This window comes from Tachypleus tridentatus, chromosome 13 (genome assembly GCF_004210375.1).
Source record: "Tachypleus tridentatus isolate NWPU-2018 chromosome 13, ASM421037v1, whole genome shotgun sequence".
In the NCBI taxonomy this organism is placed as follows: Eukaryota; Metazoa; Arthropoda; class Merostomata; order Xiphosura; family Limulidae; genus Tachypleus; species Tachypleus tridentatus.
Window position 1 is genome coordinate 35,952,438 of NC_134837.1, and position 15,099 is coordinate 35,967,536.

At 34.6% G+C, this 15,099-nt stretch overlaps 1 protein-coding gene across 4 annotated transcripts in view; it reads left to right on the plus strand.

The window, feature by feature from the left end:
- The window catches only part of Shc (SHC-adaptor protein), a 52,506-nt gene that overhangs the window by 12,311 nt on the left and 25,096 nt on the right, over nucleotides 1–15,099 (plus strand). The window lies entirely within an intron of this gene.

Below are 15,099 nucleotides of genomic sequence, written 5' to 3' on the forward strand. Positions count from 1 at the left end.
GACTTTCCAAACACCCTGTAGTTTCATCAGAAGTAATTACCTTTTTTTATATTGTATTTTTGTGAGCTAAATAATTTCCTTGCATCAGCTATCAGTAGTATAAACTAAAGTAATAATGCATATCTACTGGTGCTCTTGTGTCATAATCTCTTTATTCATTGTCTTTGGTTTTCTGCCTCATACTGTTTGTCGAATTCCAGAATCAAGAAATAATATACATTTTAACATCTATGAATGTTTACTTAATTGGTTTCTATAATAAACTGTAGTATTTTCAGTATTGTAGAGTTTATGGTACTAGAATTTGTAGTTCAATCCTTTCAGCAAGTGAACTTACTGATTATTGGAATCACCTATTGAATAAAATAATAAAGAGGAAAAACATACATTAATCTACAATATGAACATATTTATAAACCTACATTTCATACAAATGGCTTACTTTGCTTGCATGTGTTTAAATGTAGTGTTTCATTTTACAACCAAAAATGTTCCAGCTGTTGCAAATTTATTATATATTCTTTTATGAATAAATTTGTAAAAGAATAACTAACGTGTAGAATATAATGGTTTATTTGTTTACGTTTATTTTATCACAATTGCTAATAAGCTATTATTAAGAATTTGATTGAAGATGACTCGCGAAAATGTTTAATTAGGGTCCATATATACACACTGTTTTTTAAATGTGAATCTAAACCACTTTAACTCATTTCACACTTTTTTGTGTATTTACCTATTACTTAGTATTTTAAACACTAGATGGCGCTACGAATAATGTAGTACATCGGTACATACCGTGTTTCTCCGAAAATAAGACAGGGCTTATATTAATTTTCACTCCAAAATATGACACTAGGGCTTATTTTCGGGGGATGTCTTATTTTGATATATTAAAAAAATGAAGTTACAAAGTAAAACTATTAAACTAACCATTTAAAATAAACTATTATTAAACTATTAAACTAACTGATTAATACTTAAACAAACTAACTAACTATTAAACTAATTAATAAATTAATTTTTTTTTATTTCTTTCCTCTTCCTGCCACTCTTAACTAGGGCTTATTTTAAGGGTAGGGCTTATATTAAAACTATCCCCAAAAATCACACTAGGTCTTATTTTATGGGTAGGTCTTATTATCGGAGAAACACGGTATCTAAGTAGAGCACTTTCACAAAACGTATTTATATTGAAAACTGTGTTAGTTTATATGTGCATGTGTTTCTTCACAAAACGTTTCTTTGTAATGGGGCTTGTTCGCCTGTTAATGGTTTGTTTACGCTCAGTTGTCAAAATTATTTTTCGCTCGTGTTGTATTAATTATGATAATTTAATGAAGAGAAGACTAAGTATTTACGGGCCCCATAATCAAACCGGTCACTGATCATACTTTCCCTTTCAACCATGTGAGTGTTATAATATGACGATTAATCCCACTATTTGTTCGTAAAAAGTAGTCAAATGATTGGCGGTTGATGGTGTTAACTAACTGCCTTTCCACTATATATTTATTCCAAAGTGTGCACGGTTTTACGCATATAGCTCTTGAGAATCTTTGTGCAAAATTCAATAAAAACAAGCGAAAGTGAAAAAGTGGTTCATGTGCAACATATCCCGGTAATCTGAGGGTCGTGAGTTCGAGTACTCGTCCCACCAAGCATGCTCGGCCTTTCAGTTGTGGGGCGTTATAAGTGACGGTCAATCCCTCTATTCGTTCCTGAAAGAGTAACCCAAGAGTTGACGGTGGGTGGTGATGACTAGCTGCTTTTCATCTAGTATTTCACTACTAAATTAAAGATGACTAGCGCATATGGCCCTCGAGTATCTTTGCGCGAAATTCAAAACAAACATCAAACCCTGAAATCTTTCCCTGCGAAATATTGAAAGCAAAGGAACAATTGCAATACATGAAAGAAAAGAATGTTTCCAAAGTAAAATACAAAGAAAACTATAAGTGAAAAAAGAAGAAAACCATTTCTTCAACAGCAAATGATGGTTTTTTATTGATATCCTATGTAGTGATTCATAAGTTACGAAGCTCATTCATTGCCTCCTTTGCTAAAATATTTTATACACTTTTTATAGATTCCGACTGCTACTACTCACATTGAAATACATTTCAATATTGTGTAACTTGGAATATTTAATTTTCTGGCTAAGTTTATACCAACAGCAAAAGTCGAACCCCGTCAAAATGGGTTAACTTTGACAATCAATTTGGGAGTTGTATTAAAATCAGTTTCGGCTGTTACGCCAGTTTTGCTTTGTTTTTTCACCCACGTCTAATCAGCACAATTATCAAGTGAAGTTATAGCAAGGGATTTGCTGATGCGAGAAATTTAACACCACACTTAAAGGATATTGAACGGGGTACGTTGCATACTTAGGGCTAAATACCATAAATAAAACTACAAGCCCAACAATCTAATTAACTCGTATAGCGATTGTATTTTCTCTAACATGTTTCAATGAAACTTTAAATGTAAATGATGCTCCCTCAGTGTTTTCGCATATACTGGTACATTTTTCTAACTTGTTAATATGTGGCCCTACTAGTTAGTTATTAAGGTGTTTACGTTCCTAGTCGGTTATTCGTTTCCTTTTTTGTTATATTCAGCTGTTTTAATGTAGTGAGATTTCTAAAAATTGTATTAAAAGTATCTTGATCAGAATTATAATTATGCGCATATATCTCTTTAACATTTCTTACCCTGATAAAATGAATGTTTTATTATCTGTTATGTTTAACAGTTGAAATGATTAACGATAGTTCACATATTTACCAGTGTACAAACATTTGTACACACAACTGAGTCGTAGCTTGTAAACGAGATAAAGGTAACTCAGATGAGTTTGTTGCTAGTTTCCTTTTTCTTGCGCATGCGTTATGACCCATGTTTATGATATCCAGGAAGTGATTAACTCGTTACTTGCCTTTTTATCATCATCTCACATCCGTGCTTTAGTCGAATAGTAAGGGAGCGGCTTCCTTATCACGTTGTATAAGAACCATCACAGCCACATCAGTTTGTGGGTTTACGTGAAAATGCACGTGCCTGTTGTGGTTTGTCTTAGTTAATACTCGTCTATGGCTTATTTCGTTTGGGTGATGATTTAACAACCTCTTAAGAAACGATAGTTCTCGTTTATTGGCCACTTTGTTGATATATATGATTCATTGAGCAAACATTTCACCACATTTTTACAAAAATGTTTTGTGTTACTTTTATAATATACAATAGATAAATTTACATTCGATTCTTTTCTTATCATGCATATTTGTTTCAGTCTTATGTTGTCGCATATGTTTTTCTTTAAATCTGTCAGTAATTATCGAACGCAATTGTGAAAAAGAATCGTTTGTTTAATCCATTTGTTAAATTTTCCCAAACTTAGGTGACAAATACTCAGGATCAGAATTTGTTAATCTAACGTAGTTTATTCATATCAATCTTGTTTTGGTTGATCAATTATATCATTTGTTACGTATATTTATTACAGCTTTGTTTGTATTTGATATGTTTTTAATACATGGTTTTCTAACCTCTGTGCTTGCGCTATATTAATTATGCTCTTTTTTTTATACGATCAAAACTGAGCTGGGTGGTTAGGGCGTCTGACTCGCAATTTGAAGGTCGCGGATTCGAATCCCCATCTCACCAAACGTGCTCGCCCCCTTCAGCCGTGATGGCGTTATTATTTTACTGTCAATCCCACTGTTTGTTGGTAAAAGAATAGCCCAAAAGTTGGCAATGTGTGGTGATGACTTGCTGCCTTCCCTTTAGTCTTGCACTGCGCGAAATTCAAAACAAACCAAACCAATCGAATCCCCGTTCACCAAACATTCTCACCGTTGTAATCGTGGGGGCGTTATCATGTGAAGGCCGTTGGTAAAAACGTGGCTTAAGAGTTGATGTTGTGTGGTGATTACTAGACGTCTTCCTTTGGTCTTTCACTGCTAAATTAGGAACGGTTAGCGCAGATAGCCCTCGTGTAGTTTACACAGTACTCAAAGCAAACGATGAAAAACTTGATGGTGTGGTTGGTTTTTTGTGACTTGTTAGACGGCTTTATCATCCTACTACTACACAGAATGTCTTGAATACCAACATTAAATAACGCATCGCGTTGAATACATAATTTTAGTATTTCTGCAGTGAAAAAGGTCGCGGATGAAGTTTCATGTATTGGTAGGTTACATTCAAAGGCACTGGCATAACTGTATTCACTGAGAGATAACTCAACCAATCCGCTAGCAAAACTATTGATCATGAGTTTAAATCTCCACCTATAGGGAAGCCACACCTCTTGATACGTTAAAAAGTAATGCACAACACAACTGAAAGGTAATTTGAGTATGAAGTGCTGTATACAGATAATCCATTGAGCGTTTGTTGACCTGTTACACGTGAATAGTTCACATTAGCCTATTTTTGTTTGTGTTTTCAAGAAAATATAGGTCTCCTAAGAAAAGAAATCATAAAATGTTTCTCAGTTACCTTGACTTATAGAATAACAAAACGATAAAAAGTCGTTTATTGTTATTATCCGGTTTTAATACAAATATTTTACAAACGCGCTAATCTTTTGTAATCAAGCAGTGAGAAACCTTGGAAACGTTGGACAACAAATATTTTGTGTTACCCTCTTTTCCACGTACTTTTAAACGGTACCTGTTACAGTTTCAGTGAGATTTATATCGGTTATATTTGGTGACCTTGATATGCACAAACCTGCATTAATGACAAACATTGTGTCCACATGGCTCGGAATAAACATTTTTGATACATGAAAAAAATCTTAATTTCGTAGTGATTAGTTTGCTTTCTTAACAGTGAGTTTAAAGTAGTTGCTAGACAGTTACTCGGGAGCTTTTGTTTTTATTTATATAAATAATATTAATATAAAGTACAAAAAGTTTCAACTCAAAAATCATAATCTGAAGCACATTCACTGCAAAGAAGACCTAGAACTAACTTTGTTTTGACATTTGATGCAAAGGCAACAAAACCCTGGTCTCAAGAAGACGTGATCTCAAAGAAACGCCAGATGCTCATTGTGTTTATTTTGGGCGTCAGTATTTTTTGTCGCATTGTAGTAAGTCAAATGATATTACGCACATTTTGACACCTGACACTTCTTGATTAAAGCAGCCAGTGAAGGCGAATCCAGATAATAGCAACTAGGACGCCCGGCATTGACAGGTGGTTAAGGCACTCGACTCGTAATCCGAGGGTCACGAATCCCAGTCACACCAAACGTGTGGGCGTAATAATGTGACGGTCATTCCCACTATTCGTTGTAAAAGAGTAGCCCAAGAGTTGGCGGTGGGTGGTGATGACTAGCTGCCTTCCTTCTCGTCTTACACTGCTAAATTAGGGATGGATAGCGCAGATAGCTTTGCGCGAAATAAAAAACAATAACAAACCAATTAACTACGAATGTGAAATCTCGCGCGATAGCTGGTAGGGTGTGCGAACATTTTTAATTGACTGTTAATCCTCAACTAACCTTTTAATCTTTCGGAGCTAAAGGAAATTTACAATGACTTCTTGTATTGTCACATTAATTATTTCACCGCTGTACCCTCCAACTTTGACTGTAAGATAGAAAATTTTTTTTTTTTTAAAAGCGTGTTTTAATATTTCATTTCTTATCAGACAACCCTGACAAACGTTGAAGGAGAATACCCCTCCTTCTTAGTGGTTCAAAATTCGTGGCTGTGTTCTGGAGAAGGATATATTCCCAAGGCAGTGAAATAGTTGAACACTAATTTTGTTTTCTTTTCATGAATGGCCTAGGAATGTTCGGGGCACGTGACTTTGATATTATGACAGGTAATTTTTAAACTATTTCTGAAAAACAGAGACAGAGATCAACTAAATGAGGAGACATAAAACTTGTTGTACCGGAGACTGTGTTTTATTTTACTTGGAAGTTGTCATTGTTTCTTTTTTATTTTAAACAATACTAATATTAATATAAACTAGGAGACCCTCTCCTTAGGGGTAAAACGAATGTAACCAGATGCTCATGGTAAGACTGCCATTAGAGTACTGTTATTACAAGAGACTATTGTTTCATGAACGTGAATTGTTTCTGTGATGACGAGAAAACCCACTTGTAGATAAAAATATATATGTAAAAACGGCTGGTTATGAGTTGAACATACGAATTGTTTCAGTTGATAAAACTTTGTTGCGTACAGACCCTACACCTCTATTAACAATGTGACACGCAAGTTCGTCTCTGAAGTATTGAGAATGTTTGCGTTCCTCTAAGTATTACTTTTCCCACGGTTTACTGAGCAATGTTGTGAAACTGTGTGAAGAATACCACATAACAGTATTCGAAACTTACTGTTGTAGGTAAATAATTGATTTAATCCTAAAATAAACGACAAAGAAACCAATAAATTTAATCGTTTTTTGAGGTACACTATATTTCAGTAAAGTATTTCGTGTGAGTGTATTCGGTAATATTATTTTAAAAGACGTGTATATGATGCGCTAACAGCTCGCACTGGAAAAAAAATACATTTTTCCTACTCAGAGCAGCTTTACATTCGTTTCATTGTGTAGCAGTTTCGATTTGTTACGATATTTAATTTTGTAAATGAAAAAACAATCTTATATTAGAATTTCCTCTGGATGATTTACATTTGAGTGTCATCTGTCAGTTTGTTTACTGACTAGAATTATGCATATATCGAGGTCAAAAATCAGGTCGATAAACTAAATGCATTTTGATATAAGGAAATGTGCATAGAAGCTAGTTTGTAACTGTAATAATTCCAGTTACTTCTCTTCTGGCCATGAAATAAACTTGTAAAGTTCAATCAAAAAGCAGAACATGATTTGAGTATTAAACGTAATGACTACAAGAAGAGGTTTGTTTTTCGTGATTGATAATAGTTGTTTGATACAACTTGCTAGGGGGCTTTCATGCTCCACCTATTTTGCGTATGTTACCTGTCAGTTGTGACCCAAACGCAATAGCCTTCTTGTCGCCATCCAAGAGGTATGCATATATAAGGAAGTTGTTTATAGCAAAGAGTCTCAATTCCCATTTTTTTCCCCCTTTATTTTAGTCTTTGCCTTCTGGGGATTGGGTAGTAGCATCACATTGATGAATGCAATTTGTTGACATGATTTTAATGCTGTAGTAATTAAAGGATAACGTTTACGATTGGCCCACTAGTTTAATTAGGTAACCACTTCGTCGTATATTAATCTGCCTGCGAGTTTAACGTGAAAATCATGATAATTGTGTTGTCTTTAATATAGAAACTGCTATTTCGTGTAGGGTATTAATTATGCTTTTAATGAATATTTTCATAAAATAAATTATTTAGGAGAAACAGAGATAAATTTATACATGTGGATTACCAAATCGCGATTATAAAAGATCAGAAATAAATATTTAAAAACATCTCTAAAGCTCGAGTTTTCGAAGTGGCCCTTACATCGTTGTCCAAAACGAAAAAGCTTCTCAGTGCTGGCACTTTAATGGAAAGTTGTTTTTTTTTTAGTCTTTATTTAAATGTAAAACGAAGAGGCTTTTCGCCGCTAGAAGTTTTTTAAATTTTTTATTTTAATGTAAATTTACGAAGAGGGTTATGAGTGCTAGAATGTTTTTAAGTCATTATTTTGAGGTAAAATGTGCTAGAGTGTTTTAGTTAGCGTATTTGACCTTTCCTTCTAACATGTTACCGATCATCCATTTTTGTTTGTTTCGAGAGATTTTCATTTAGGTGGTTCTTCAGAAAAGATTCCAGATACATTTTCTGATTTCGTCTTTAGAACGTGTGTGTGTGTGAATCTGGAAGGTTTCTCATTTCCAGCCCTTATAATTAATTTCTTTTCACATTTTATATTAATTTCAGCTTTAGATAACCTGTTTTTAGCCGCAGCACAAGGGGCTCATAGCTTGTTTTTTCAGGGGTGAGTAGTTGGTGGTAATCATTTTGAAAGTTAATATGCCCAGGATTTTTTTTTTTTTTTATCTAGGCCAGTTTTCCAATTTTACGGAATCAAATATCAAACATTGAAACAAGAGAGAATCCTCAGTAGCCACGGCTCTCTAAATTCTTTTAAGCAGGATTAGAGTAAATTAATTATGATACTCACCACCCATTTCTATTAGTTACACTTTTTGTTTGCCAGCACAACAAAGCATGGGGCGCTCGTGCACCCGATTCGACTTTATTACTCATTGGGATCTATATTCACCCTCCCATAAATTGAAATTATTTTAGGCACGATTAAATTAATCTATGATACTTTGGGAGTAGTTAAATGCATCAGTCAAAAGGGTTTCATTTCCCGAGTCCAAAACTATAATTAGATCTCAAATTGGTCATAATGTAGTTCTAAGCTGAAATTTGTATTTGAAAAAACACCTTCAAAAACCATTCTGTGAACCACCACAAGCACTCATTCTGGCCTACAGTTAGTTCTTTATATTTCCATCAGTCCCAGTGAAACTTGGTACAAAGTTTAACAGCATCTCTCATAGACTGAAGAAGGCAGATGTGAATTTTGTCTGCCTATTTTAAAGTGCTCAATGTTAAAATTGTTTTCAAAAGTCTAGGGCTTTAGGTCTACAGTTACATTATATTATGATAACTCTGAATTAGACTTTGCACAACGACACCTTACGACAGTCCTTACAGGGTGAAACAGAGAGGTTTGGCATTTGTCATTTTCTAATTCCATCGGTGTCAGAGTTCAAAATATTTTTTATAGTCGGAGGTTTCGGCCGGACATTCTTCTTCATTCCGACCAATATAAATGAGACTTCTAATAAAGACATATCGCGAAAATCCCTTACGTTGAATAAGATTGGTTTTTGTCATTGTTTATAATTTTTATTATGCAGAGATAAAAGGTGAAAATTAATTGCTATGTATTTAATAGGGATCTCTGAACCTAGAGACGTCTGCATATGTAAATGTTACTATGGGTTAATAACAGTGTTGTGATTCTGATTCATACAATGCGTGAAATATATCTTGTTTACCCAGAAGTTACCAGCAAAGTTTTTGTTATTGTGAATATATTAATTTATCTCAGATACTGTTTATCATATGTATTGTAAGGTCACTGTATTTCTTTCCCTCATAGATATCTTATGTTGATACTGTGTTAAGTGCCTATCTCTGAGAAGTAAATTGTATTTTATTCACCCCTAGCCAACCTTGAATAAAATTACATCTTTAAATTTAATGTACTTCATACTTCTAGCTGACACTCCCCTCCACCCTAGTGGGGTTTTCACGCTAAAAATCGAGTTTTAGTACCTGTGATGGGCAGAAAAATACAGCCCATCGTGTAGTTTGCGCTTAACAATGACCAACCAACCAACTAGATGAAAATTATTTTTTATGTGCGAAGTATTTGCATTTTCAGTAAGGCCATATTTTCCTCGTATTCGTGTATTAGATATATATGGAAACTACAGATACAAAACAACGAACTTGCAAATTCTGTCGTTTTCGAGGTTGTCTGTATTAGTTTCTATAGTAAGTCTTCGTTCGAACCTTGTTATTGAGTTTCTACCTCTGTTGTAGTTATAAGGGCTGCCATTTATTTTCGTTATCCCTCATCACTTAATATCGTTAGGCACAGTCTTATGTTTAGGCCTGGTATAACTTGGGGGTTTAGGGCGCTGGATTCGCAATATTCTCATAAAAAATAATTTATGACGATCAATCCCACTACTCGTTGATAAAAAAAAAAAGTCACCTACGAGTTGGCGATGAATAGATGGTCTTTTCTAATTACTTTCCCTTTGGTCTGTCACTGTTAAATTAGGGAAAGGTAGCGCAAGTATCGAATACTTATGTGCGAAATTCAAACCAAACCCTCATCCTTAACGTAGTTAGGACATTTCCTCGTGATTTTAAAGGTGAATACACTTGGATGCGTGACTGTTTGTTTGAACTACATTTGTTGAAGGATTTTTGTTGCTGTTTTTTAATGAAATTTATCTCACAACTTTGGGTGTTCTTCCTTGTTACTTTGAAAGGATTTAAAAGAATTGCTAAACTCAGTTTTCTAAGTGATGGAATACAACCCTAAAAGAATTATAACATTGTATGTAGTTAAGTCAGTTGACGGTCTAACTACCTGTTATGGTTGAAAGCTTCAGAAGAAAGGTTGGTGTATAGACACGCTCACCGTGTAAATGTAATAACTTCTCGGAATTTACCCAACTTGCACGTGAAGTTATATATGGAACACGAAATAGATGAATAAAAGGACGTCGTGACAGTTCGCTATTCTTTTTCTCTCAAGTGAGGGATGTTGGCATTAAGTGGGTCGGTTAATCGATGATTTAAGCTTGCAAAGAATGTTATTTGAACATTGTTGAAAACCTTTGATTATTTTAATTAAATAAATTTATATTTATATACCTATTTTTAAAATCTGAGCAAAGTCTTTTAATCAGTTTAACGCCCGATCTGCACTGTGAAGATATTCCGTTCACACATGTCCATACAAAAATCAAATCTTCGTTTAACGTATTTATTTTCGGGTAAGCACTTCACCAGGGTTACTCCAGACAGTGGTTTTACAACTTTTTTTTTCGTGTCTCTTTGATTAAGGGATAATTGTGACACTTTTTTATGTGCACATACGCGAGAGTGGAATGTTGTAGTTCTCGTTTTTAAGGTTTTTTTTTAAGTGACGTGTATCAAAAGTTCTCTGAACGACTTGTCCAACTAGTTTTTATAGTTTAGAATACAAAGCTGCAACCAGTCGTACAGTCTGAGAGCGTCTACCTTTAATAACAGATCTGTGTAATAGTTCAGGCTGATGTTGCATCATCTCATCCGATTTTATCTGTTTTCCTTTTCCACACGTCTATATTTCACTAAATTAGCATTCCAGTCACACACAAACACGGTTAATAAAAATGGATAATTTCATTCGACAATAAAATACTATCGTTATACAGGGTGATCCAAAATTGGCATTCCTATTTTTAAAATTTAATAATTAAACAACTTAAGAAATATAACCATGCGTGTTTCAACATCTTCTAGTTCAACTCAAACAGTTTTTATTGTTTGTTTGTTTTCCATTCTACTGAATAGTGTTACTTCACAAAATGGTATCTGTGCAAGAACAGACTCAATGCGATGGATTGGTCGAGGTGGCCCAATTCTGTGACCTCCACGTTCGATAAACATCACTCCACTAGATTACTTTCTATGGGGGTATGTTAAGGACATCGTTTATCGCACACTACAGTAAATATGAAGCTGAAGACCAGGATAACGGACACCATCGCTACTGTAACTCTGGGCATGTTGCAGCGAATGCGAACTGAAATAAAATATCAGTTACGTAGCAGCCTACTGATAAGTCAATAAAAACTGTTCGAGTTGAGCTACGATATTTTGAAAATTGCTTAGTTGTATTTCTCTAGTTATTTGTTAAATTTTAAAATATAACTGATAATTTTGAACCACCTGTTTAATTAATTATATCCATGCTTCGCCATCTTAGAAATTTTAACGTGTTTTCTACATAAGCACTATGACTATTATAACGAATGTCAAAAAAAAATCGTACAAGAAGCTGCTCTACAGCTTATGTCATGGTTATTTTGGATCCTGCTTTTTGTAGTTTTTAAGTTTAAATGTTCACATTTTCCTAAGAAGTTTAATCTTCTTATAATGAAAATAGAATGCTTCAAAAGTTTGGAACATTTGAATCCGTAAATGTTAATAATGATATACCCTTCCCACGAGGAATCCACTTTTAACGGATATAACCTGCATGCGCTGACTGCAACGCTTAACACACTTAGTATACTTCAAACAAACCAGGTTATCAGTCGACTGTATATTGTTGTCCATAGCTGTGTTGTGGATACTCTGCGTGTACACTAGGGTTTTCTGACTACTTGTGCAATATCTGTGTGCCGTTATACATATGGTAAAATAACGTTTATTTTTCTTCTCAAAATCAGGTGTGGCGGTAATTGCCGTTAACAGCTGGTGAATTCAGATCTACTGTAATATTCATTAATTTGTTTTATAACTTTGCACACTTCTATAGGTAGACAGGTATATAAATTTCTTTGTAATTTTTACTTCTGATCTGTGTAGGTGTATCACTCTGATAACAAGTTATTGGCGATGACGTGTGATTCATTTGTGTGTCACTTTTAGATCGTGATAGTAAATGGTAGTACATGCGGTAATTTAGAAAAGTTCTGAAAATATATCTAGTTTAAAAACATTCTGACATTTATTATGGAGGGCTTGACACGGCCTGATGGTTAGGGATTGATTCGTAAGCTATGGATATTATTATCGAACACGCTCGAACTTTCAGCTGTGGGTCGTTATAATGTACGATTAGCCCTACATTTTCTTGGTAAAAGACTTGCCGATGGATAGTGTTGACTATTTGCCTTCTCTATTAATCTATGACTTCGAAATCAAAGCCGGCCAACGCAGATAGCCTTCAAGTAGCTTTGAGTAAAATGTAGCAAACAAACTTTTGTTATAGACAGACACTATACCGATAAACGATTTTTATATGAATCAGGGAACTTGTGTGTTTAGAGTCGAACATATCGATGCAACTATTTTCAGCTTTTAATTTTAAAAATACGTTTATTGATATGGTGAAATAATTTCACAGTGGAGTTGAGAATTACGTCGCATCTGGTTTACTCCGGTTTGTATGCGTGGTTGACATTGTGTGCACTTGCATATATTTTGATGTATTGCGAGAATTTTTTTTTTGGCCTTGTGGTTACAGCTGAACAAAAAAGAAACTTTTTGAAGCTACAGTGATGTTATTTTAACCGAATCTATTTGTGTTGGATGCCTAGAAGTTTGAGCACAACTGAAAAAAGAATGATATGTTATCAACGGAAACCGAGACAAGTGCCACTACATTAGAGCTACATAAACATACTGTTGCAGTCTCCTTGTTGTGTTATTTTTAATTGTAAACAACACATGGTGTAGCTTAATTTTCTGTAATTAAAAAGAGATTTTGCTTGGCCTTGCATAGGAGAGTGACCGACACCGTTTATTCGTGACGAGCCGTCGTTGTTTCCCAAACGAGGCGTACTTCCTCAACGTATACTTTGTCATCTTGGTGAGTACCTACTTAAGTAGATACAAACAAAAGTATTTCCGTAGATGAGACATGTTAAGAGCGACTAATAAATAGGTAGTGCGTACACACGTACAATATGTGACAGTTAAAGTTCGTAACGTAATCAACTTTACAAACAGTTAATTTCTTGGATTTTTTTTCTTTACAAAACGCAACTCAAGCGCGACATAAGTATGTAAATATTCGGGAAAGTAAAGATGTTGATAGAAGGGGTTCTGTCCAGGACTGCATATTACGTGTATATGTATATATACGCTGCTGTAATTTCTACTGAACTGTATACCTAAAGAAGCAGAGGTCAGCACTTCTGTCTCCGACTTCCGGTGCAAAAAAACAAACTATATTTAGCCTCGAGAAAAGTACTGCTGTAGCATTCAAGACAACTATGTGACGCAAAAAGTTACACACACTTTTAAACAAGGTCGGATGTACTTTGATATACGTAGGGCTAAAAGACATAATTATGTTTAATTAATTCCTATTACTGGTATAAATATAGATTAGGTTATTGGGAAACTAAAATTACACTGTACGACAATTTTTTTGAAAAGTTTTGCTTACTGAAAGGTTTATGCTGATTGTGACAGGTATCTGGTGGGTATGCACAAATATAGTTTTGGTTTTGCTTCATCACGTAGGAACTCTGAGAAGTAGACAGTTAACTTTTTACCGACAATAACGTATTTAAATGCGTTTATGTTTCTAATACGCTATTAAGTTCAACATAATTAAAAGTGTTTTGCTCCTGATTTTCGTTAGTGTTCAATGTCCGGTGCATCACTTTGCAGTGTCCAACAGTAGTCAGCAAGCATTGACGGATTCCAGTTGCCCTGATATCGTTTTTCCATTGTAGCAATGTCCTGGTGAAACTGAAGATTTCGATGAAACTGTTCGTGATGGGCAAATTTGGATGTGATTTTCGTGATCACCAGCCAAACATCTATAATGAACACTCAACAGTGTTCAAGAAGCGAAAACTTTATTGTGCAATGTTATCAGCAACAAAACCTGGGGCAAAGTTGTGTCTTTATTTTCATAGAATTTTATGGTATGGTATGTGTCGTATGCTTGTAACAGGTAGATCGGTGTGTGTGTATATATACGAACGATTAAACACTTTAAAATGAATTGTTATGAGTACCCAAAGCGCATATCTGCCTGAAATTGGCTCGTCACTGTGGTGTAAAATACATTGATATGTGTATCACGTAATATATGGTTTGTTTTTGAAATAATAAACTAAGAACAACTCATCTAGTTCAGAATTACCTGATACATTCCATCTTACTACTTGTGCCGATAGAATATCAGTGTTGAAATGGGTGAGTGTGTGTGTTGTAATGTATATATACATATAACTTGAATGTGTAATATTGTGTAATAAACTGGACAGGACATATTACCCAGGTTTTTTTTTCTTCTTTTCCTGTATTGAAATACATTTGATCCGCCTGTTAGACATGCTTAAAGAAAGACGTAAGTGAACACAAAAACTGTTACCAAGCTGACGAAACCTACATTGTACATGATACCTGTTGCTGTTTTTTAACATACGATAGTTACAATCTCGTGGTATTTACCTTGTATTTTAACTTGTTTTATCATGTTTGGAAGTTGCAGAGATCGCAGTCATGCATATCTCAATGTTTATATGAAAGATTAAATTCTATTGATTGTTCTAAAGCCTTGTTTATAAGGCTTGCCTTTATATAAAAGCGCGAACATTGATAGCAGTGTAAAATGATACCAAACATACGTTAAAACGGCTCTTCACTTTCCCACAACGATCCTTCCTCCTTCGTGTGCTGTATCTATCGACACACCCAACCTATAGATGTAGGAAATGGTTCATTTAGTTACATCCTGCGAAACTGTCACATGTGTATCGCACTGTGCGCAGTAGATGTGTGTAGAGTGATGCGATTTGGTGTGAAATAGCGGGCCACT